Source organism: Pteropus medius, unplaced genomic scaffold, assembly GCF_902729225.1.
Source record: "Pteropus medius unplaced genomic scaffold, Ma_sr-lr_union100, whole genome shotgun sequence".
In the NCBI taxonomy this organism is placed as follows: Eukaryota; Metazoa; Chordata; class Mammalia; order Chiroptera; family Pteropodidae; genus Pteropus; species Pteropus medius.
In genome coordinates this window covers 8,865,708-8,888,218 of record NW_024349796.1, presented here as the reverse complement: position 1 = coordinate 8,888,218, position 22,511 = coordinate 8,865,708, and the positions used below count along the sequence as shown (strand labels likewise).

The window sequence follows — 22,511 nt, the reverse complement described above, 5'->3', positions numbered from 1 at the left end:
CCCTTAAGAATTGGATCTCTGAAGGCAGGGTGTCTCCTCCCACACACTCGCAGTGTGCACCTGGGGCCAGGCGCACCCGAGGCCAGGTGCACCCAGTGTATGGTCTGTGGCTCCACCTGGGGCACGGACCCAGGAACTTCTGTGTGTAAAGCAGACGTGCTAATAACTACTACACTATGGAGCCACCCCTGTTTTTAATTTGTTGAGGAAACAGTTTCTATAATAGCTGTACCAGTTGACATTCTTACCAGCAGTGCGCAAGGATTCCCTTTTCTCCACATCCTCCCCAGCTCTTTATGTCTTTTTGATAAAAGCTTCTCTAACAGGAGTGAGGCAGTGTCTCATTGTGGTTTTGATTTGCATTTCCCTGGTTATTCGAACCCTTTTTCATATGCCTGTTGGTCATTTATATCTTCTTTTGAGAAATGTCTGTTCAGGCCCTTTGCCCATTTTTAAATCAGATTATTATTATTTTTTAATTTGCTGTTAAGTTTGAGTTCCATATATATTTTGAATGTTAACGCCTTATCAGATATATGGTTGGTAAATATTTTCTCCCGTTCCATAGATTGCCTTTTCGCTTTGTTCCTTTTTTTTTTTTTTTAATGTCGAGCAGAAGTGTTTTATTTTGATGCAGCCCCACTTGTCTATTTTTGCTTTTGTTGCCTGTGCTGAAGGTATCATATCCTCCAAAAAATCATTGCCGGGACCAATGTCAAGCTTTTCTCCTGTTTTCTTCTAGTAGTTTCATAGTTTTCGGTCTTATCTTTAAGTCTTTAACCCATTTTGAGTTGGTTTTTATATAGAGTGTGATCTAAGGGTCCAGTTTCAGTTTTCTCAACATCATTTATTGAAGAGACTACCCTTTTTCCATTGTCTGTTCTTGGTACCCTTATCCAAGTTAAGTTGACTGTAAATAGGTGAATTTATTTCTGTTCCATTGGTCTGTATGTCTGTTTTTATCCATACTGTTTTGATCCCACTTGTGAGTATATATCTAAAAGAAATTAAGTCAGGATCTTGAAGAGATATCTATCTACCCCCTCTTGTTCACTGCAGCACTGTTCACAGCAGCCGAGATATGCAAGCGACCTGTGTCTGTCAGTGGATATATAGATAAAGAAAATGTGGTATGTGTACATATATTTACACATATGTATGTGTGTGTGCATGTGTGCATGTGTGTGTACATATTATTTATCCTTAAAAAAGAAGGTAATCCTGCCATTTATTACAATGTAGGTGAACCTGGAAGACATTATGTTAAGTGAAATAAGCCAGACACAGAAAGACAAATACTGCATGATCTCACTTATATGTGAAATCTAAAATAATAGAACTCATAGACACACAAAATAGAAGAGTAGTTACCAGGGGTGGGGGTTGAGGGAAATAGGGAAGTGTAGCTCGAAGGGCACAAAGTTTTATTAAGTAAGATGAGTAAGTTCTGGAGACTTGATGTACTGCATGGTGACAGTAGTTAATGATACTGTATCATGCACTTGAAATTTACTAAAAGGGAAGATCTTAAGTGTTCTCACAACATAACACACACGCACACAGACACACGAAAATGGTAATTTAGTGAGATGATGGATACGTTAATTAGCTTTTGTTATAGTTAATTGTGATCATTTCACAGTATTTACATAAATCAAAATATCAAGTTTTATACCAAATATCAAATTGTATATATATAAAAATATATACAATTTTTATTTGTCACTTATACCTAAAGATGAAAAAAAAAACCATTAATAAAAAGCTACCCAGCACTAATAATCTTAATATGGGAGGTGCACATAATTAAAAAAGACAGCACAAAGCCACCAGCCCATAATAACTAGTAGGTAGTCTGGAAACCACTTAATCACCCACAGGGACACGCTCCTTCCCACCCTCCTAAAAATCTAGGAATAGCTCCTCAATCACAAATGATTTTGAGTGTACAATTTGCTATATACTGGGGATAAAGAGAAGAATAAAATAATTTGTACTTCAAGGTATTTAAATAATCTAGGTAAGTAATTATACCTGTAAGCAAATTTAATTTTGTACAGTATTTTAAGTGTAATGTAAGAATGTTCAAGGGGTAGAGATAACATTGATGCAAAAAATGCTTAAACCAGTGTGAGATGTTAAAATGAGATGTTTAAATGCATTTAGAAGGACCGAAAGCACTAAGCTGACTGATTATTGTTGTTTTTGGCATGATTTTCTAAAGATAAAAAGGCTGCGTTCGTCTAGCTCTGCCGTATTCATTTGTTCAACATAGGCCATTTAGAGAAAATTTGAAATCAATGATAATAATGCTTTATTTATGGAATTCCAATATATTAATTAGGCTTTTAAGTAAGAACATCAATGACATAAAGGAGGTTCTTTTTGACACAAAAGATAGAAATAATAGTCCATTGTTTGTTTTCGTGATTTGTCATCTTTCGTTCTTGTTTGTACTTAAAACTTTTCTTTTAATCTAGAATCAGAATGCATCTTAGAAAAAAATGCACCAATATATGATAAAACTCATTTTATAGATGGGTTTATACCAGCTCTTGGCTTAGATTAGTTTGTTTAGACTAAACTTTTTTGAGCTATAACTTCTATCAGGTCCTTTGGCTGCATAAGCAGGGATTTATCCAAGACTGGTACAATAAACTAAAATGGATTTTAGAATATCTTAAATCAAAACTATGTGATAATTCATGTTGAAATTAGAAGAATTTGAAGTGAAATTTTGTTTACTTTTATTCAGTAATGACTTCAATTTTAAATTAGGTTATTCAAAGTTTACTGGCGCTTTCATAAATTATTCATTTTCAAAGGTCTAGCTATTTCAGGCCACATCCCCCAAACAGAATGGGGTTACGTAAAATGATTTCCTTTTGCTGAAGCATTCATAAATATCCCTTTGCCTTATGTCCACAGCTCATTTAGATGTTTGTTAGCTCAGGATACTTATTTCCCGCCATCGGGTCGTCTCACCTCATAGTTACCCTTTATAGAACAATTTGGGATGATTTGAGGATGAACTTTTTCTCATTCTGATTATCCCACTGACTTCAAAACTGAGAGAAAAATTAACTGCATCTCTGGGAATTTCAGCAATTCTTGAATCTTCCTATGTAAGCCAGTCTTTTCTAAGTGTTTGTGATCTTATGTCTTTCAGGAGAGGTAATGGCTGTATTCTTTTTGTACTTATACTTTCTACTTATACTTATTCTTTCTACTTATATTGATTTCAGTAGTAATAGGCTTATCCACTGAGACACTCTCGTTCATTCGTGTATTTTTGTACAGTTAGGGTGACTACATTAATTAAAAATATTTTTAAGCAAGATATTTTCAGAGTAGATTTTCCTTATTCTGAACCAGCCAGTCTTCACGATAAGACAGAGTTACTCAGCTGGTAATTAATCATCTATAAGTATGCTTTGGAAAAACCTCATATGCAAAGACACTCAATTCATAGTCATAACTACAATTTGTAAATACTGAAAAATTTATATTCTGTAATCTCTTTGAAAGATTAAATAAGTGACTGAAAGATTGCCTCTATTCCTGAAAACAAGTATTATTTAGTACCAATGGTGCTATATTTTGTGCAATATCATCAAACTTTGTTGGGTTTCAAGTTCTGAGTAATTTATCCTTTTCCTATCCTTCCCCTTCCACATGCAAAGTCCCTAGATGGCAGGTTCTGCCCTTGATTAACCTTGTGTAAATGAGGCTCGGAGACCTGTGGGGACATAGAATCAGACCACGGAACAGCATTTCCAAAAGGATGGCTTGAGAGCAGCCCAGCAGGAAGAGGTTCAGAAAGTCAGGGGAAGCCAGAGAGCAAAGTGAGGAGTGAATGGGTGGTTAGTAAAAATGACAAATGCAGATTGACTAAATTCGCAAAAACTTTGATGACGAAGTTCAGGAGACCAACTAGTCATTGCTAGAGAGCGGATTATACTGAGGAACATTTATTTAAAGCTAGTACAAACAGGACATGCAAACAGAGACTCATGGACATGGACAATAAACTAGTGGTTACCAGAGGGTAGGTTTGTGCGGGAGGTAGATGGAGTCAAAGGGGTCAAATATGTGGTGACAGAAAGAAATCTAATTATGGGCAGTGAACACACAATGCAACATATATATATGTCTTACTGTTGAATTGTATACCCGAAACTTACTGGAATTTTGTTAACCAATGTCACCATAATAAAAAAATAAATAAAATAAAAAAATAAAGCTAGTGCAGATTTGAAGATGATTACCTAGAGGCAAAAGCCAGTGAAAATGGAGAGACTGATGATACAAAAGAGAAGGAATAGTTGTTAAAAATTCTTGGAAGAGAGAGAGGGGAGCAGATCAAGAGCTTATTTGGTGGGGTTAGCAATGGCAAGAAAGCAGAAAACCTGTCGGGAGACTAAAATGGGGTCAGAAAGAATTATTAAGATAGAGATTGGGTTGGTTAATTTTATGAGTCAAGTTGGCTAGGCTATGGTACCCAACTATTTGGTCAAACACTATTCTAGGTTTTGCTGTGAAGGTATTCTTTGAAATGTTTTGAACATTTCATCAAGCAGACTCTGAGTAAAACAGATTATCCTCTGTAAAGTGGGCGGGCCTCATCCAGTCAGTTGCAGGCCTTGAAAGGGAAGACTGAGGTTCCCCGAGGAAGAAGGAATTCTGCCTTCTGCTCTTCTCTAGGTCTCCAGCTTGCCGGCCTGCCCTGCAGAGTTTGGACTTTCCAGCCCACAATCGTGTGAACCTGTTTCTTAAACTAAATCTCTTTCTTTCTTTGTCTACTTATTTTACTGCTTCTGTTTCTCTGGAGAGCCCTGACTAATACAAAAATTTCATATGGAGTGGAAGAGTTTATTTTAAATTTTTATTTATTTATTTAAATTAGTTTCAAATATACAGTACATTGGTTAGACATCTATATAGTTCATAAAATAATCCCCCCAATAGCTCTCTCCCTCCCCTGGCCCTCCACTTAGCCATCATATTAATGCTAACTGCATTCCCTCTGCCGTGCTCCCCACCCCCGTGACCAACTATCAACTACTAATTTGTACTTCTTTAACCCTTCACCCATTCTCTATGCCCCTACACCCCCATCCTCTGTCCATCACCACATTATGGAGTGGAAGAGTTTGAAGATGCTCAGGTAGCAATGTCAATTTTTTTTTTTTTTTTTTTTGTAAAATGGAATACTAAAATATGTCATAGAAGTGAGGAGTAGACTTGAAGGTAGAAAAGTTTCCAAAGGATTGTTGGGTGGATACATGAGACTACGAATTCTTCCAGAACAAGGAATCTTATTTGTTTTTCATCCTAAAATCAGCACAGTCATTGTCATTATGAAAGTGTTCAACAAATGCGTGGCGTTTGTCAAATAAGCTGAATCAAAGGACTGCGAAGGGTCCAGCTGAGGTGCTGTGAACTCACGGTGAATAAATTTGTCATAGTTCTGTGATTTTTTGCAACAACACGGATTTTTTGGAATGTTGGATCAGAAAAAGTGAACCATAGGAATCAACATAATGAGAACTACGAAGGGTCAAGAGGTGAGAACAACTAGTGTGGTAATGAATGAACCTCGTGTGATGAAAATGACCAACTGGGAGACCCAGACTCAGCGGAAAAGTAACCCAGGCTCAGCAGAAAAGTAAAAGGAGCCAGATGGGAATTATTGGTCCGAGAGAGCTGGAAGGAGCCAGGAGATGAAATGACTCGGTGAAGACAGAGGGGATGTTAAAGGGAGGAGTAAAGTAGAGAGGTGGGAAGAAAGAATCGAAGAGTTTCATATTCTCAGCATTGTAGTGACAGTGAGTGGCCAAAGTAGGAGAGAGATAAAGATTAGAAATAATTGAAGAATATACTTATATTTTTGCTATTTATATATATTTTAATGCTTTAGTATACAATTTAAGAAGATTGTAAACAAATAGAAAATATAGGTAATTACTGCATAGCATTTCCTACTTTAATTACGAAAAACAATGTAGAGTGGCAAGATGCCTCATTAGGTGCATCTAGACTCTAGGCAGGGTGTTGAGAGTCTTAAGAGAGCCGAACTTGGAATTAGAAGATCTTGGTATAAGCCCAGACTTTTCTGTTTGTGAGGTGAGTGAACTTGGAAATTCATATAACCTCATTAAACTTTTATCTACAAAACATGAATGCTGATAAGATTTTTAGGGTTGGTGTAAAGCTTCGATGAAATATATGAGAGCTCTTTTCAACTGTAACATTTACATATTAGGTAATATTTTACAAAGACTAATTAGACTCTGTGGTACCTCAGAGGGACATCCTACTTCAAAAGATATTGAAGGGTCCATTTGTGTGCCTTTGTGTGGCCTCTATGTTGTGGTCAATCTGGCCTTTACCTTTTTCTGGAGCGCAGTGATTGCTTACCAACCTCAGGCCTTCGAGCCCACTCTTATTTGTCCTAGAAAGTGTTTGCTGGGGTCTCTGCCTGGCTGGTTCACCCTCATCTCTTGGCACTCAGTACAAATGTCATCTATTTTGAGAACCTTTTCTGAGTAGCATGTCTTGTTCCCAGTTACTCGTTATCATGTGGCCCTATTTCTTTCACAGCATTTATTAAATTATATGACAATTGTGTTTGCTTACTTATCGATCAATTGTCTCTTCTCATTAGAAGGTAATCCTTTAAAGGGGCAGTCTGGCTTACCCATGATTCTCAGACTCAGGCACATAAGAAGTATAGAATGGAGTCACTATTGAATGAGTGACTGAATGAATTAGATGGATTTCATATGCTTCTAACAAATAAGAATCTGGTGTCCATGGTGGAAAAAACAGGTAAAAAGAACCTTATACAGACTTAACCTCCATTTATCTGACTTCTGACTTGGCTATATTGCATGTTACACCTGAGTCATGAATTTATCAACCAGAGCTGGTGTTTGACATTTCAGCCATTCTCCTCTGTAGCAGGTTGTATGGTGGCCCCAGAAGTTATGGTCATGTTCTAGTACTGGACCCTGTAAGTGTCACCTTATTTGAAAAAGGGTTTTCGCAGACATGATTAAGTTAAGGATCTCGAGATGAGATCATGTTGGGCTAACTGGGTGGTCCCGGAACCCCTTGACTAAAGTCCTTGGAATGGCAGAGGGAGATTTGAGCAACAGAGGAGTGAATACAGGTAGAGATTGGAGTCACCAGAAGCCAGAAGAGACAAGCGAAGACTCTCCCCTTGAGCATTCAGAGGTGCTTCTGGCACCTTGATTCAGACTTCCAGCCTCCACAACTGTGAGAGAATTTCTGTTGTTTCGAGTCACCTAAGTAACATTTTAGAAGTATGTTCCAAATACTGCATGGAGCATACACTGAAAAATTATTGGTTGTTTATCTGAAATCCTAATCTAACTGGGCATTCTGCATTTTTATTTTATAAATCAAGCAATCTTACTGTAATCCCAAGAATATTTGAAAATGAAGAATTGACTGAGAATGATATATAGAATCTGTCAAGTAAGAACTGGTGTCAAATTTTTTAAAAAGTTAATTAAATAACTAAAAGAAAATGAAATTGGCATCATGGAAGTTTTATATAAGCTACAAAGTCTTGAAATTTTGCCCAGAAAAATAACTGAATAAAATAGTTGGAAATATAAAAGGTTTCTCATGTCTTAAATTTGATCTAAAACTACCTTAGAAGTGGCTAATTTGTTTCTTGTGACTATAAAAAATAAGGACTAAATTCTATCTGATCCTGACTTATTAGTATTATTTTTTAATCTCTGGAGAATTAGGATTGAATTGGGGACTGCTTCTTATTTCCGCTACTGATAGTTTATTAGTTTCAGCTTGAAAATAGATAAATGAAAGAATTAGAAAAAATGAGAACACAACATTTGATGAACCACATTCAAGTACTTCTTCCCCAAGGGCCTCCGTGTATTTCTAGCAACAGGAAGAAACTCCAACAAGCCCGTTTTTATTTCACATACCTCAGGAGCAGCAACTAATAACCATGAGGCAAAATTTTGGTTTCCTCTGTTTAAATATTGTAATCTCAAAGCTTATAATCACCATTTCTTCTCCTTTCGAGTTTTTAAGCACAAATATGCAGATTATTAAATAAATACATAATTAAATCCAATTCAAGATCAGTAGAACAAGCAGATGGGGTGGGGGGCAGCCATGCGGGGCGGAGAGAGGGAGAGGGAGCTGGGAGAGAGAACAAAAACAGAGCAACTGAATCCCCCAAATTTGTACTTTACTTAATGAAAGACAAGTGGATTGGGTGGATTTCATGTCTCTTAAAAATAAGAAGCAGGCGCTCAGGTTGGGCAAACCAGGTAGGAAGAGCCTTGCACAGAGACTCCCTCTGTTAGCTTTGTTTTAGACTCCAGTGTACTGAATGACAGACCTGAGCAAAAGACAGCGTTGCCTTATCCCTGGCAGCTGAAGACTTTGGATCCTGTAGGAAGGGATGACAACAGGGGCATCAAGTAGAGGGAGGCCTGCTCCTTGGAGGAGACACCAAATGACACTGGTGCTACAGCAGGTCCTGGAGGTTGAGGCCACAGAGCTCACAGAGGCAAGGCCGAGGACAAGTGGGCCCCATCACCGCCTGGCCAAGGACAGAAAGGTCAGGTCTCTAGAGGAGACTTATCTCTTCTGTCTGCCCATCGAGGAACCTGAGAATTTTTCTTGGGAGGCGTCCCTCAAGGACAAGGTTTTGAAGATTATGCCTATGCAAAATGGACTTTGGCTGGCCCAGGTACCAGTATCAAGACACTTGTCACCATTGGGGATTATAATGGACATGCCTACCTTGGTGTAAGTGCTCCGAGGAGGTAGCTGTGTCCATCTGTAGTGCCATCATCTTGGCCAAACTCTCCATCATCCCCATGAGGTGAGACTACTGGGGGAACAAGGTCCACAAACCATAACTGTCCCTTGCAAGGTGACTGGCCTCTGTGACTCTCTGCTGGCATGCCTCATCCCTCTCTCTGGGGCACTGGCATCCTCTAGGTCTCTGTCCCCAAGAAGCTTCTGCTGATGGTGACACTGATGATTACTCCACCTCGGCAAGGGGCTGTGCAGCCACCCTGGGCAGCCTTGCCAAGGTCACTTTGGATACTGTCTCCAAGATGTACAACTTTCTCATTCCTCATTTGGACAGTGACCATGCTCACCATGTTTTCCTGCCAAGAATTCACTGACTGTCTCGTGAAGACTCACTCCAGAGTTTCTGTGCAGGGGACCCAGACTCTGCCTGTGGCCACCTTGTAGGTGTTACCAGGCCCTGAAACTTCAGCTGCCTCTCCTATTCTGCCACCTTGTTCCTGGTGTAGATTCTGGAATAAGAAAGGCCTGGTGTCTGGAAGACTGGGCCACAAACGATGACGTTTGGGGGGAAAAAGGACAAATTAGAAGTGTGAGGGCTAATTTGTGTTTAGTTGAATTTCAGGCCTAGGGATTTGGGGAGAGACTATTCTTAGAATTTTCTGAAACCTGAAGTTTTCCAATTACACCTTCAGTAAAGAAAGTTAATAAATATAATCCTTTTTGTATGAAGAATTCTTGTTTATGGAACATGTAATTGCTTTTTATTCATTAGGCTACATGGAATAAGATGAAAGCACAGTTCATCATTGGCTTCACCTGGTAAAATTAAGATAAGAGATCAAATATCTTTTGAAGTGCAAATAGAATATTTATTTTTGATTTATGTTCTTTGCAAATGCATTATGTTTTGGAAGGTTTTCACTCCACAGTTGGACTAAGAACAATTCAAGTTTGATCCGGTATCTGTCTTCCCCCCTTCCCCTTTTAAACACTTAATACTAGCAACATTTTAACTTTATCCTCACAACTAAATTCACTACTTACATTTATAGGTTTAAGGCACAAATAAGAAACTTGTTTCTTTGCTACAGAGTGCTAAAACATAGACGATACTAGTAATCAGGAAGGCATAGGGCTCTCTACCATCAATAATTTTCTGACTGGAGTATTTACTCATTGGCTGAATATTGTGCTTCTACACTGGCTGGCCATCTGTCTGTCGGTAACTGTGCTGCCAAGCAAATTAGCCCCAAACCCATTGCTTTAAAACACGTGGTTATCTCACCATTTCTGTGGGTCAGGATTTTGAGAGTGGTTTAACGGGGTGATTCTGGCTTGGAGTCTCTTGTGAGGTTGTGGTCAAGATGTTCAGATGTCATCTGAAGGCTCGGCTGGGCTGGAAGACCCACTTCCGAGATGGCACACTCACATGGCTATTGTCAGGAAGCCTCAGTTCCTCGTCATGTGAACCTTTCTGTAGGGTTGCTCAAGTGTCCTCATGAGACGACAGCTAGCTTCCTCCAGATCAAGTGATCCAGGAGAGCAAGATGGAAGCCTTGGAGGTCATGCACTGTTATCTCTGCAACATCCTGTTGGTTATAAACGTCTGCTCCATGCAATGTGAGAGACTATACAAGGGCATGAATTCCAGGAGGCAGAGATCGTTAGGGGCCCTTAGGGAGGGTGGCTATTACAGTAACGAAAACTGTTTTGTTTTTTTTTTAATTAAGTTTTCTCCTGGAGTACTAAGATCATAAAACCACCACCAAGCATGCTGCTTTATTTTTTCCGATTTTATTGAAATGTAGTTGACATATAACATTGTATAATTGTAAAGTGTACAATATAATGATTTGACATATGCGTGTATTGCGAAGTGATTACCTCACTAAGTTAACATCCATATGTAAGCATGCTGCTTTAGACACGCACACACACACACACCGCTCAAAGATCAGCACAATCACTAATTAAATTGAGATACCGTTAGTGTCGGAATAACGATATTGTCAATAACATCACTTTAGCCATGAAATGAAATAGTACCTATGAGTTTTTAACTTTTATTTTTAACACAGCCAATAACCTCTATATCAGGAACCTCAGGTCTCATTACGAGTCAGCTTTAATGGATGGTAGGACCAGGTAAAGTTGGGGTAGGCAGAATAGTTAATGGATATATTTTCAGTAGATTGAATTTGGCAAGGTATCAGTTGCTTTTAGTCAAGATTTTCTCCCCATGAGGATTAAAACTTTGTTTCATGGAAAATAATTACTCCATTTCGTCCTAATCTGTACATTCTATAAAAGGTTAGTCTGTGAACAGTGTTGTCCAAGGAGTTTCATAACCCTTTAAAAAGTCTTCCCTGTTTCTCTTCCTTTCTTTTCTGGCCTCCAAAATGTTATTCCTTATTCAAATATGATTGAATTCTAAGATCACGTGTGCCAAATTATAAACTTAGAATTAATGTAGATTGTGAACTTAACAAGATGTCTTTTAAAATATCCCCTTTGTGGTTAATAAAGATGGGAAGTTCATAAGTGAAACTTAAAATAAATGTTATGTAAGTCAGGGTTGGACCTCATTCTACAGTCTCTTCCTGCAGCTCTGTTTTATCACGTAAAAGAGAGTTACTCCATTTCGTCAACATGAGAGTCACTGTCAGGAACTCTGGGCATGTATGGAGAGCTTTCAAACAGGGTGGATTCCATCCTTCTGGATTCAGAGAAATAAATTAATCAACACAAGTGTGTACAGGAAGAGAAGGTTTCCATTATTCTCTCAAGGTGTTTTCTGAGGTCGTCACTAGCCATTATGCTACTGGGATTAAGTAGCACTCTTGAAATTTAGAAAGTTTTCTTGGTTATGGTCTAATTGTAGCTTTTTGTTCTGTCAGAGGACTTAAGGCTGGTTATGTTTTAGAACAGTTTGATTTTACCACCTGAGGAATAAATTAAGAAGAATGGAAAATGTAAAAATGGGCTATCGGCAGGGAAATAGTAAGCTTAACTAAAGCACTAACACTCCAGCGACTCTGCTTGTATTGATTCTGGAAAGCAGAGGTGCAACTAAATTCATTTCGACTTTAAGTTATTACACAGAAATTCATACCTGGTTTTATCCGTTTATTGATAAAATAATGCAAATATGCCTCTTAAATCCTAATGGGAACCCGACTCCCTCTTTAAAGAATTTACTACCCAGTTTTCTGCGTTGGATATTTGCACAATTCCCAGATAACCTTGCTGATCCTTTGAGTATATTGATAAAGTAAAAAAGTGGTTGGCAAGAGCTCTCTCATCCGTAGCTACAGGTAATTTAATTAAGGTCATATATACTAATAGACAAGAACTTTATGAGTTAAATATTTGCTGATTGAATGGATAAGACAGTAGCTTTAAGAGGACTGTTGTCTAAAAAAAGGCAAATAAGATGTGCAAAAATTCTTATGTTAAAAGATAATTATAAAACTTTAAGATAATTCCTAGAAAAAAATAATTTCTTTCCGTTGGAGACATCTGGAAATGATTCATATGACTTGGGCACATTGAACCTTTCTCCAGAAATGCTCGGTAGCTAAAAACTGGCAGTTGGCTTTTCGAGGTGACTAGGGGGGATGATGAATCCCTGCCCTTTTGAACCCAAGATATTCCCTAGGGTTGGCTAAGGTCAGTTTGGTGAATGGTTAGAAGGCTGCAGAGTCCAGAGAGCTAGGGACAACCTCACTGAAATGGTTGCAGTCCACAGTGGGTAGAGAGGTAAGCAATCTCAGGGACGTAAATGGTAGATGGAAAATGAGAGGATGCACACTCAGCAAGCTAGTTAACCTCTGCAGTGCCTCACCTGTCAGATGGGTCTGATGAAGGCGATATATGTGAAAGCATCTGGCATACTGTTGGTCAAACTGTGGTGCCTAATGATGGAATAGTGCATAAATAAATAAAGAAAAGGCTCTCAATGTTGGCGCATGTGAATCTGGGAGCGGGTGATAGAGGGGAATAAGAAGAACCAGAGGCACAAGTACCATCGTGAGTGAGGACAGTGGGAGGGACCAGTGGAAGGTCGTGGTCTGTTCAGACTTTTCTCCATACACATTAGGGCTTCTCTTAACCTAGTGCCTCCTGTTTCACTAATGCTTTTCATTTTGTCCATAATTCACATTGTGCATAAATCCCTTGCCTGGACACAGTGCCCACTCACGGTGAGAAGACGGTGTTCTGGAAGCTGTGACGCACTCGCCTAACCCATTTGAACCGTCTGCGTACAGAGAGTATTGTGTTTCCAAATCCGTTTATGTCAGTTGCACCTGAAATGATGTAAGTTATTTAAATATTACATAAACGGATGAAATAAAGATGCAAAAAGATGAGAATAATTGTTTCCGTGAAAATTTAAGTGGAATGATGTGTATAGATGCAATATAATTTAGTTGCTAAGAGTAGATTGCTCTGCAAGTAGACGTGGGAAAGAGAAAAATAGAGAATTGAAAAAAAATGCTGAGAGATTTTGTATTTTATTTTTTTTTTCATGGTGCCCTGTCATGGGGAGGATAAAACTATGGACTCTGAAGCCAGACCTGCCTGAGCCGAATTCTGCTCTACTCACTAGGAGCTGCGTGACTACCAGTGCCTGTTTCCTCATCTGTAGAATAGGGATAATAAATAGCCCTACTCTCCTTAGGTTGTTCTGTGGCTTCAGTGACTTTAGACACCATTTGGAGTTAGGCTGAACTTCACGGGTTAATGGCATAGTCCTTCTGAAGGCTCCTCTCACTTCAGACACCAGCCACACATTTGGGGTGTCCGTGCCATCCTCACCTCTGGGCAGCTGGCTACAAATTGAGTGTTTCCATTATTCTCTCAAGTTTCATGATCTCTAAAATGACTCACAGAACTCCAGAAAGTTCTATACGTATGACTGCAGTTTTATTAGAGCAAAAAAGATACACGTGAGAACCAGCTGAAGAGAGAGATAGAGATGGGGTCTGGGAGAAGCCCAAATTCAAGGCTTCAATCGTCCTTCCCTGTGGGGTACTGGGCACTGTTACTTCTGCCAGGTACAGTTCACCCGAGCTGCTTTGATGCCCAGGTTTAAACTGGGGTTTCGTTGTGCAGGCATCACTGATTAACTGGCCACACAGTTAGACTCAGTCTCTAGGCCTTTCAGCTTCCTGGACATTGGGCTGTCACCTGGCCCAAAGCCCAACCCTCTAATTTCAAAGTTGATCTTTGTGACCTGGACAGTACCCATCCTGAGTCATATCCTTAGCATTAACCTATTGAGGGGTCCACCATGAGTCACCGTATTAGCATAAATTGTTGAGTCACCATATTAGCCCACATAAAGAATAAAGACACTCCTCTTACTTGAGAAATGGAGAGGGTTTAGAAGTTACCTCCCAGAAACCAGGGACAAAAGCCAGCTGAATTCCTCATTATATAGTGGTTAATTGAGTTAATTTGTGAAAAGCACTTAGAACAGTGCAGACAGGTAGGGAAACACTGTTGACTAAAAAATCCGTTCTCCACTTTGAAGATGCTAAACTGAAATTCGTATATTTACTGAATATTGATATCTTTTCCAAATAACTAATTATTGGATGTAGTAGTATCAGACAAGAGGACTTTTGCATATTCTGTGTTGTTTTTCTTTCAGGTCCTTTTTTTTTTTTTTTAAATCTAGGAAACATAATGAACTATAATTTTATGCCAATAAATTATCTTGGAAACTAGATAGAGTAAAAACTACATTAATAGACTGGCTGCTGGGAAATTTGGGTTGTGGTCCTAGGTGTGTTTTCTATTAGTTGTTTGACTTTAGGAAATTTCTGACGTCCTGGAGCTTCACTTTTCTTTATCTGTCATTGGTCTACTTGCTTACCGGCCATTTGACCCCAAATCTTTCTGGATGAAGAACACATTTTTTTTCTCTATCTTGACTCTACTACTCTTGCCTCTTGTCTGCTGTGTTTTTGTTTTTGGGCTTTAATCTTTATTATTTTTTATACAGCTTGATTGGGGTAAAATTAACATACAATAACTGCACATATCTAAATCTGTTTTGACATATTTATGTCAAATCATCACCACAGTCAGGGTAATAAACATACTCACCACCTAAAAATTCACCTTATGTGTCTTTGTAATCCTCCCCTTTGTCCATTTTCTTCCCCTTCTAAAGTAACACAGATCTGCTTTCTATCACTTTAGATTAGTTTGTATTTTCTAGAATTTCACATAAAGGGAATCATGCAGTATATACTAATTTTTCATTTGACTTTTTCATTCACCATAATTATTTTGATATTCATTCATGTCATTCTGTGTATCAGCATTTCATTTCTTTTCTCCCTTCCTCCTTCTCCCTCTATGCCTCCGTCCCTCCCTCCCTTCCTTCCTGCCTGCCTTCCTTCTTTCCTTAGTAGTATTCCACTGTACAGACATGGCACACAGTGTTTATCCATTTACCTGTTGATGGACATTTGGGTTGTTTCTAGTTTTTGGCTATTGAACCTAAAGTTGTGAATATTTTGTACAAGCTTTTGCAAGGGCTTTCATTTCTCTTGGATGAACACCTAGAAGTGGACTGACGAGATCACGTGGTATGCATAAGCTCGGTTTTTAAAGAAACTGCCAAGTTGTTTTCCCAAGTGGTTGTACCAGTTTCCATTCCTATTAGAATTGCATGAGAGTTTCACTTCTCTCTGTCTCCTTGCCAACACTCATTGTGGTTCGTCTTTTAAACAATTTCAGCCATTATAATAGATGTGTACTGGTAACTCATTGTCGTTCTACCTTGAATTTTCTTAATGACTAATGATGTGGAACATCTTTTCATTTGCTGATAGCCATTCACATATTTTCTTTATTGATGTGTCCGTTCAAATCTGTTGCCCATTAAAAAAATTAAGTCCTTCGTTAGTATTGAGTTTTAGGAGGTCTTTACATATTCTAGGTATAAGTCTTTTATCAGACAGGTGATTTACAAATAATTTTATTCTGGTTTGTGACTCTTCATTGTCTTAACAGTGTCTTTCAAAGAGCTGATGTTTGTAATTCTGATCACTTAAATTCATCAGTTTGTTTTTTTAAAGCAGCTTTATTAAGTTATAATTGATATACAAAGAGTTACACATATTTAATATGTTTAATTTGATGAGTTTGGACACATGCAAACATCACCACAATTAAAATAACAGACATACCCAGTGCCTCCCAGAGCTTCTCTATGCCTCCTTGCACCACTCCACCCTTGTTTACGTGGTAAGATCACTTAACATGAGATTAACCTTCAACAGATTTCAAAGTGCACAGCGCTGTGCTGTTCAGTGTAGGCATGTGTCGTAGAGCAGTTTCTACAACATATTCATCTCTGTTTTCCACTCCTCCCAGCCTCGAGCAACCCCTGTTATATTCTATGCTTCTATGAGTTTGAGTATTAGATACCTCATATAAATAGAATCATGCAGTATTTGTCCTTTTGTGACCTGCGTTTTTCACTTAGCATAGTGTCCTTCAGGTTTATGAATATTGTCAGAAATGGCAGGATTTTGTTCATTTTTAAAGCTGAATAATACACCATTATTTGTGTATACTGTGTTTCTTCATTCATCTGTCAATGAGCTCTGGGGTTGTTTCCATATTTTGGCTATTGTGGATAATGTTGCAGTGAACATGGCAGTGCAGATAAATCTTTGAGATCCTGATTTCAGTTATTTTGGATGTACACCCAGACGTGGAACTGCTGGATCATAGGGTAGTTCTATTTTTAATTTTTTGAGGAACCTCCATACTATTTTCCATAGTGGCTACACTACACCAATTTACATTCTCACTGACAGTGGACAAGGGTTCTCTTTTCTCCACATCCTTGTCAACACTTTTTATCTCTTGTCTTTTTCATTATAGCCATCCTAATAGGTGTGAGGTGGTATCTCATTGTGGTTTTGATTTGCATTTCCCTTTTCATCTGCCCATTCCTATTTGTATGTCTTTGTATGTCTTCTTTGGAAAATTATCTGTTTATGTCATTTTCACATATTTAAATCAGGTTTTATTTTTGCTATTGAGTTTTATGAGTTTTTTATATATTTTGGATATTAACTCCTTATATGATACATGGTTTGCAAATATTTTCTTTCATTATGTAGGTTTTTTATTTTGCTGATTATTTTTTTTGCTGCGCAGAAGTACTTTAGTTTGATTTAGTCCCACATTTTGATTTTTACTTTGGCTGCATGTTCTTTATTGACTTTAATTGATTTTTGAATATTGAACCAGCCTTGTGTGCCTGACATAAATCTCATTTGTTCAAAGAGCATGGTACTGTTTTTTTCAACTATAAATTTCAGTTTCTAATTGTTTATTGATGGTATATAAAAACAAATTTGATTCTTGTATGTTGACCTTGTATGTTGATCCCGTAATCATCTTAAACTGATCTATTAGTTTTAGTAACTTTTTTGTGGAATCATTGGATTTTCTACATAGACAATCATGTTGGTATTGATGAAGACTTGGCAGGGGGTGGGGGACACTCTGCAATCTTCAGAGCCATCCTTCTGTGCATCTTGCTGGTTAATGGTACTCTACCTTACAGACTCTAGATTGCTTGGCCTCCCAGGCTCCCAGATTTGTGTTCTTATCTCAGGGGAACTAATAGGCTCCATCTTGATTCTCCCTGTACCATGGCCTGGAAGTGTTCTGTAGTCAGGTCGTAGGATTTGTTGCCTGTCCATCAGGGATCCTTCATTGCCTTATGTTCAATTCCTTGAAAACTATTGTTTCATATGTTTTGTTTGCTTTTTGAGTTGTTTTCTTTTGGGAAGAAGGGCATTGCAAACTGATTTCTGTTACTCCATCTTGCCTAGAAGTTAAAAAGTGCAGATATATTCTCATATAAGTATGTATTAATGTATCTCAATTTTTATTAAACGAAGCCCTATATTTTGTATTTATGTGCCATAATTTATTCAGCTACTCTCTTATTGAAGGATATTTAGGTTGTTTCATTTTTTCTTTATAAATGAGATATAATACATGTCCTTCTCAGTATTATCTGAATTGCACTGAATTTTGCATATTCAGTGAATACTTATTGAGATATTTAAAATTGTGTACATATCGGAAAAATTGAATGCCTCTTACATGGCCAGACTTGTATTAGGCAATGTATATAATCTTATTGAGAATTCTTATTTAAAGATATGATATTCAAAGGATAAAGCAAAAAGTGAAAAAATAGGAATACACAGCCACATTCATTTTACCCAGAGTTGTAGAAGAATTAGGTATTCTGGAGAAATGTCATTTCTGGGCACCTGTAAGGTAAAAATTGAGCTAAAAGAATAATTTGATTTCAATGTAATTATACTGAAATACTGAAAACTGTATTACATACTTCCTAAGTTTAGCATAAGGAATAAAATTAAATAATTTAACCTCATCTTGGTGATTCAAAACCATCCTTTCAAACACGAATATTTGTAGTCTTATGTAGAAGATATGAGACATCGAGATGAAACTTTACTGGCGAATACTCTCAGGGTTACAGAAGTAGAAGGGCCATGCATGTTAGTTGGCTTCCGGATAGAAAGACTCTTTTCTTCCTGGTACTCTAGAAGTGCATGTTTAATCTGTAGACCTCTTCTATCAGTTATCAGAGTCTGACTCCTCAGAGTGATCTATGTTCATACTTCTTTATTCTACTGAGTTTTTAGTTTCTGAAAGGCAGGGACACCCTGTTCTTCATGGTTTTAAACCTCACAGTACCTGGGTAAGTATTGAGTTTGATTAATTAAAGCAGATACACAAAGGACTTAGGAATGTAAGAAATTTCAAACTCTTTTTGGATGACTAGGGATATAAATAAATACATAATTTAAAATACCAATATTGAAAAGGCTAACCGTCCAATATTACAGCAAGACAGATAGTCTACATCTTAGTCTAAATTTTATCTCTGTGCATGTAGAGTTTAGTAATGTGTCTATGGATCAGCAAAAACAAACAGAGAGTGACATGAATAAAATGGAAAAAGGAATCTCTCCAGTAACTCCAAGGATGGAAAAGTTTTGCCTTTTGGCTTCTCAGAAGGAAGAGGAAAAAAGCTTAAGCTTGCATGTTTTGTGCCTTCTTTTCCATCCAGTGTATTATCATGAAGCCAGTGAGAGAGGGACACCCTTAAGAGCCTAGCATATTAATTAGTTTATTGAACAAATACATATATATGGAGAGAGAGAGTTATCACTTGGCTAGCAAAATTCAGGATCTACTTTGTAGGTGTTTACTAACTGGTGGTAGTCTCTTTCCTCTTAAGTGGAATTTTTCTTTGGGGTCAAGAAGATAAACCCCAACAAGGATGAATCAAATTAGAATACAAGGCACTTCTCAAAGATTTTCTTTCATACCATGAATAATTCTTGCTTTCGCCATTTGAAAAGTGAATGTGGAAGAAGGGTAACGAGCCCTAGTCTGAGCGAGATGCCCTTTAGGGAGGCTTGGGTGTACCTTCACAGAATCGCCATCTGCATTTTAAAAACGTTTAAAATGCTATTCATAATTTATGATTGCTATCCCTGCCCACTTTCCAAGCAGGGTTTTAACAAAAAGAGAAATACGTTTCTTCTTTTCTCTTATGTGTATTAAAACAGTTGTATTATAAAATCGAAAAATACAAAGCATAGCTGCACTTTTACTTTCTGTGGGGCTTGCATATGCATTCCAGATAGTGCCTGCAGGAAAGATATACTGCAGAAGGAAAGAAGCATACTGAGAAGCATGTGTATATTGTTTCCAAGTTTTTGAACATATAGTTTGAAGGAAAAAAAAGATCTTAGAAGAATAATGACGAATACTGAAATCAGTACGGTTTTTCTAATCTGCTAACTTCTAAATGCTAAAGATTCTATTTTAGAACAGATCCTTCTCTGACAAATTTTCTTTCCTGAGACATTTTGGTATGTGGTTAGTTTTATAAATTGCTTTAAATGTAACTTCTTTCTATTTTGGTAGCTCGTTGAATCAATTCATAATGATTGAATCAAAGCCTTGAATAAAAGGATAATAAAGATAGGGTAGACTAAGAATAAATACCTCAAGTGATGGAAATGGGTTATTTCAACATGTCCTTTTCCTGCCACAGCAAATTCAAATGGGCATATCTGGATGTTGACCCTTAAAAAGTTATGCAGAAATACAGTAACAAGCACTATGGACAATTACGCTGTTGTACCTTTGACCAACATCTCCCCATTTTCTCCTGCCCCTGCAATCACCCTTCTGCTCTCTGCTTCTATGAGTCTGACGTTTTTAGATTCGACGTGTAAGTGAAATTATGCAGTATTTGTCTTTCTGTGTCTGGTTTATTTCACTTAGCATAATGTCGTCTAGGTTTATCTATGTGATTGCAAATGACAGGATTTCTTTCTTTTTTAAGGCTGGATATTACATTGTGTGTGCATGTGCGTGTGTGTGTGTGTGTGTGTGTGTGTGTGTGTGTATGTGTAATACATAATACTCTCTCTATATATATATGTAATTGTGAAATATCGCTTTTTTTTTTACTCCGTTCATCTGTTGATGGCCATCTAGGTGGCGTCCATATATTGGTTGTTTGGACTAACAATGCAGTAAACATGGGAGTGCAGATTTCTCTTCATGAAGGTACAATTACTGAGGAAAGCTTTTGGCCAATTAAAAATATTTATGGATTCTAACCCATCGCATAAAGAGCATTATGGCTAGTATCACCAGCATTGTCACTTGGTCTCCTTTTGATTTGGTCATTGTACTGTTGGTCAGTGTCAGCGGCATCATTGTGGCTCATACATCAGGTCAGTGGAGGTCACTGGTTTTCAAATGACGGTCAGCGGGATCCTGGGTTCTGGAAATGTGCTGCAGGAGTCACCAAAGGGGCATGGCTGGAGACTTAGGGGGCAGCCTGACCCCCTGCTTAGGTTCAAATTAGAATGAGTCCACATTTATCTGTTTTATGTATTGGGATTCTGTAAAAGTTTTCCTTTGAAACAAATTTTTCCTTTTTCTTTTATAAAGAAGACATTTGAAAACCCATGATACAGATGGAGTGCTATTCTCTCTTTATATCTCTTTTCTTAATAAAAATTCACCCATGGGTAAAGCTAAAATGAAAATGGAAGCAAATACAAAATCAGCACCAAAAGCACTATAATGATTTATAATTATTATAGTTATTAATGGCATATCATTAGTGATGGCCCACCAAGGGATGTGGCAAAGGAAAAATAAATTGCAGGTTATGTCTAATTGTCTCTGCCTGGAACTTCAACTGTTCCTTCCAATTTTAGAAAGCAGGCAGGAAAGCAAGTGAGTGAGAGAGTGATACTATTCGGAGATAACCTTGAATCTGTTCTAATTCACAACAGAAAGTAAATCATCTGTATGACTGACATTCTAATTATTACTATTAAAATGATTTCAACACCCTCACTACTAATGACATCACACTGGTGGCGGATTTTCTAGGATAAGGAGCTGAGAGTAGGAAGTCATTGCACTGATTTTAAAATATGAAATTTTTGGATTGCAAGGGGTGCATTCTGTTGAGGACACCTTAGATTTTTGAGGTGTCGCAGCTCTTCTACATTTTTTTCTTTTTTCTTTTTTATCATAATCCCAATAGAGGACAGTTAATGTAGCAAGAGAGAAAACATCCTTGGAGGATGGTGAGTGATCGATCCTGCACACAGGATGTGCGAGGGTCCCGTGAGTGCCCTGGAATGATGCTCACGGGAAGAATTCCTTAGTCCGCGGGGGTGAAAGCAAGGAGGCACAGCCCAGTGTGGCCAGTAAGAGTGAGTGCGTGAGGCCAGATTGATGAATTAATTGAGATAAAACCAAATATCATTCATCTGACCACACACTCCTCAAATTAGAGTTTTGTGGTATAGTTAGACCTGGAAAAAAGGCGGGATTTCTGATAGAAGTATAACGAAGAAGGTAACCTGTACTCATGCAGGAACAGTAGGCCATGGCCATACATGTTCTCTTCAGCAATAACTCATGGATTCATGTGTGCCAGCGGTGAGTGTGGCTGAGGTCTGCAGATGATGTCACAGTGAGGACCCCTCAGGATCCTGAGCCATGTCCCTTTATTTACTAGTGGGTTGGTGTGGTTGGGCTGGATGGGGGGTGGGTATGGAGGGACCCTTGAAGCAAACAGTTAAGAGGCAGAATGTTTAAGAGAGAAAAGGCCTCTTTTCTTCACAATTAGGGTTTCTGAAAACTTTTTACGTTGTTCCTTGCAATGGCACAAGGCCAAATAATGAATCCAATGAAATTAGACATGGTAACACTCTTCTCTGTGTCTTTATAAATCAATACTGGTTCTAGAGGAATGATTATGAGTTGAGAAATCATGAGCCACTGACATTGCTAACAGGGATCACAAGACCATCACAGGAATTTTGCTTCAGAGTTTGAGGAAAATTGCCCCAGACATGTTTTACCAAGTGCGGCATGTGCCTCAAAGGACACAAAAGAGCTGACCTCTGAACTTTAGAGCCTTCCCGGGCCATACCGAAGGGGTGAGGTGAGAAGATATTTACTATTTTCGAATCAAGAAAAAAGACTTTCCTTAAGGAAACCAATATTTGGCTATTGATCTGGCTTTACAGTCATACAGTCAAGCTGGGGTTGAATTC

At 38.0% G+C, this 22,511-nt stretch overlaps 1 pseudogene; it reads left to right on the top strand.

The window, feature by feature from the left end:
* The first annotated feature begins 5,588 nt into the window (after nucleotides 1-5,588).
* Nucleotides 5,589-10,282, top strand: LOC120619312 (40S ribosomal protein S2-like; annotated as a pseudogene).
* Nucleotides 10,283-22,511: the final 12,229 nt, after the last annotated feature.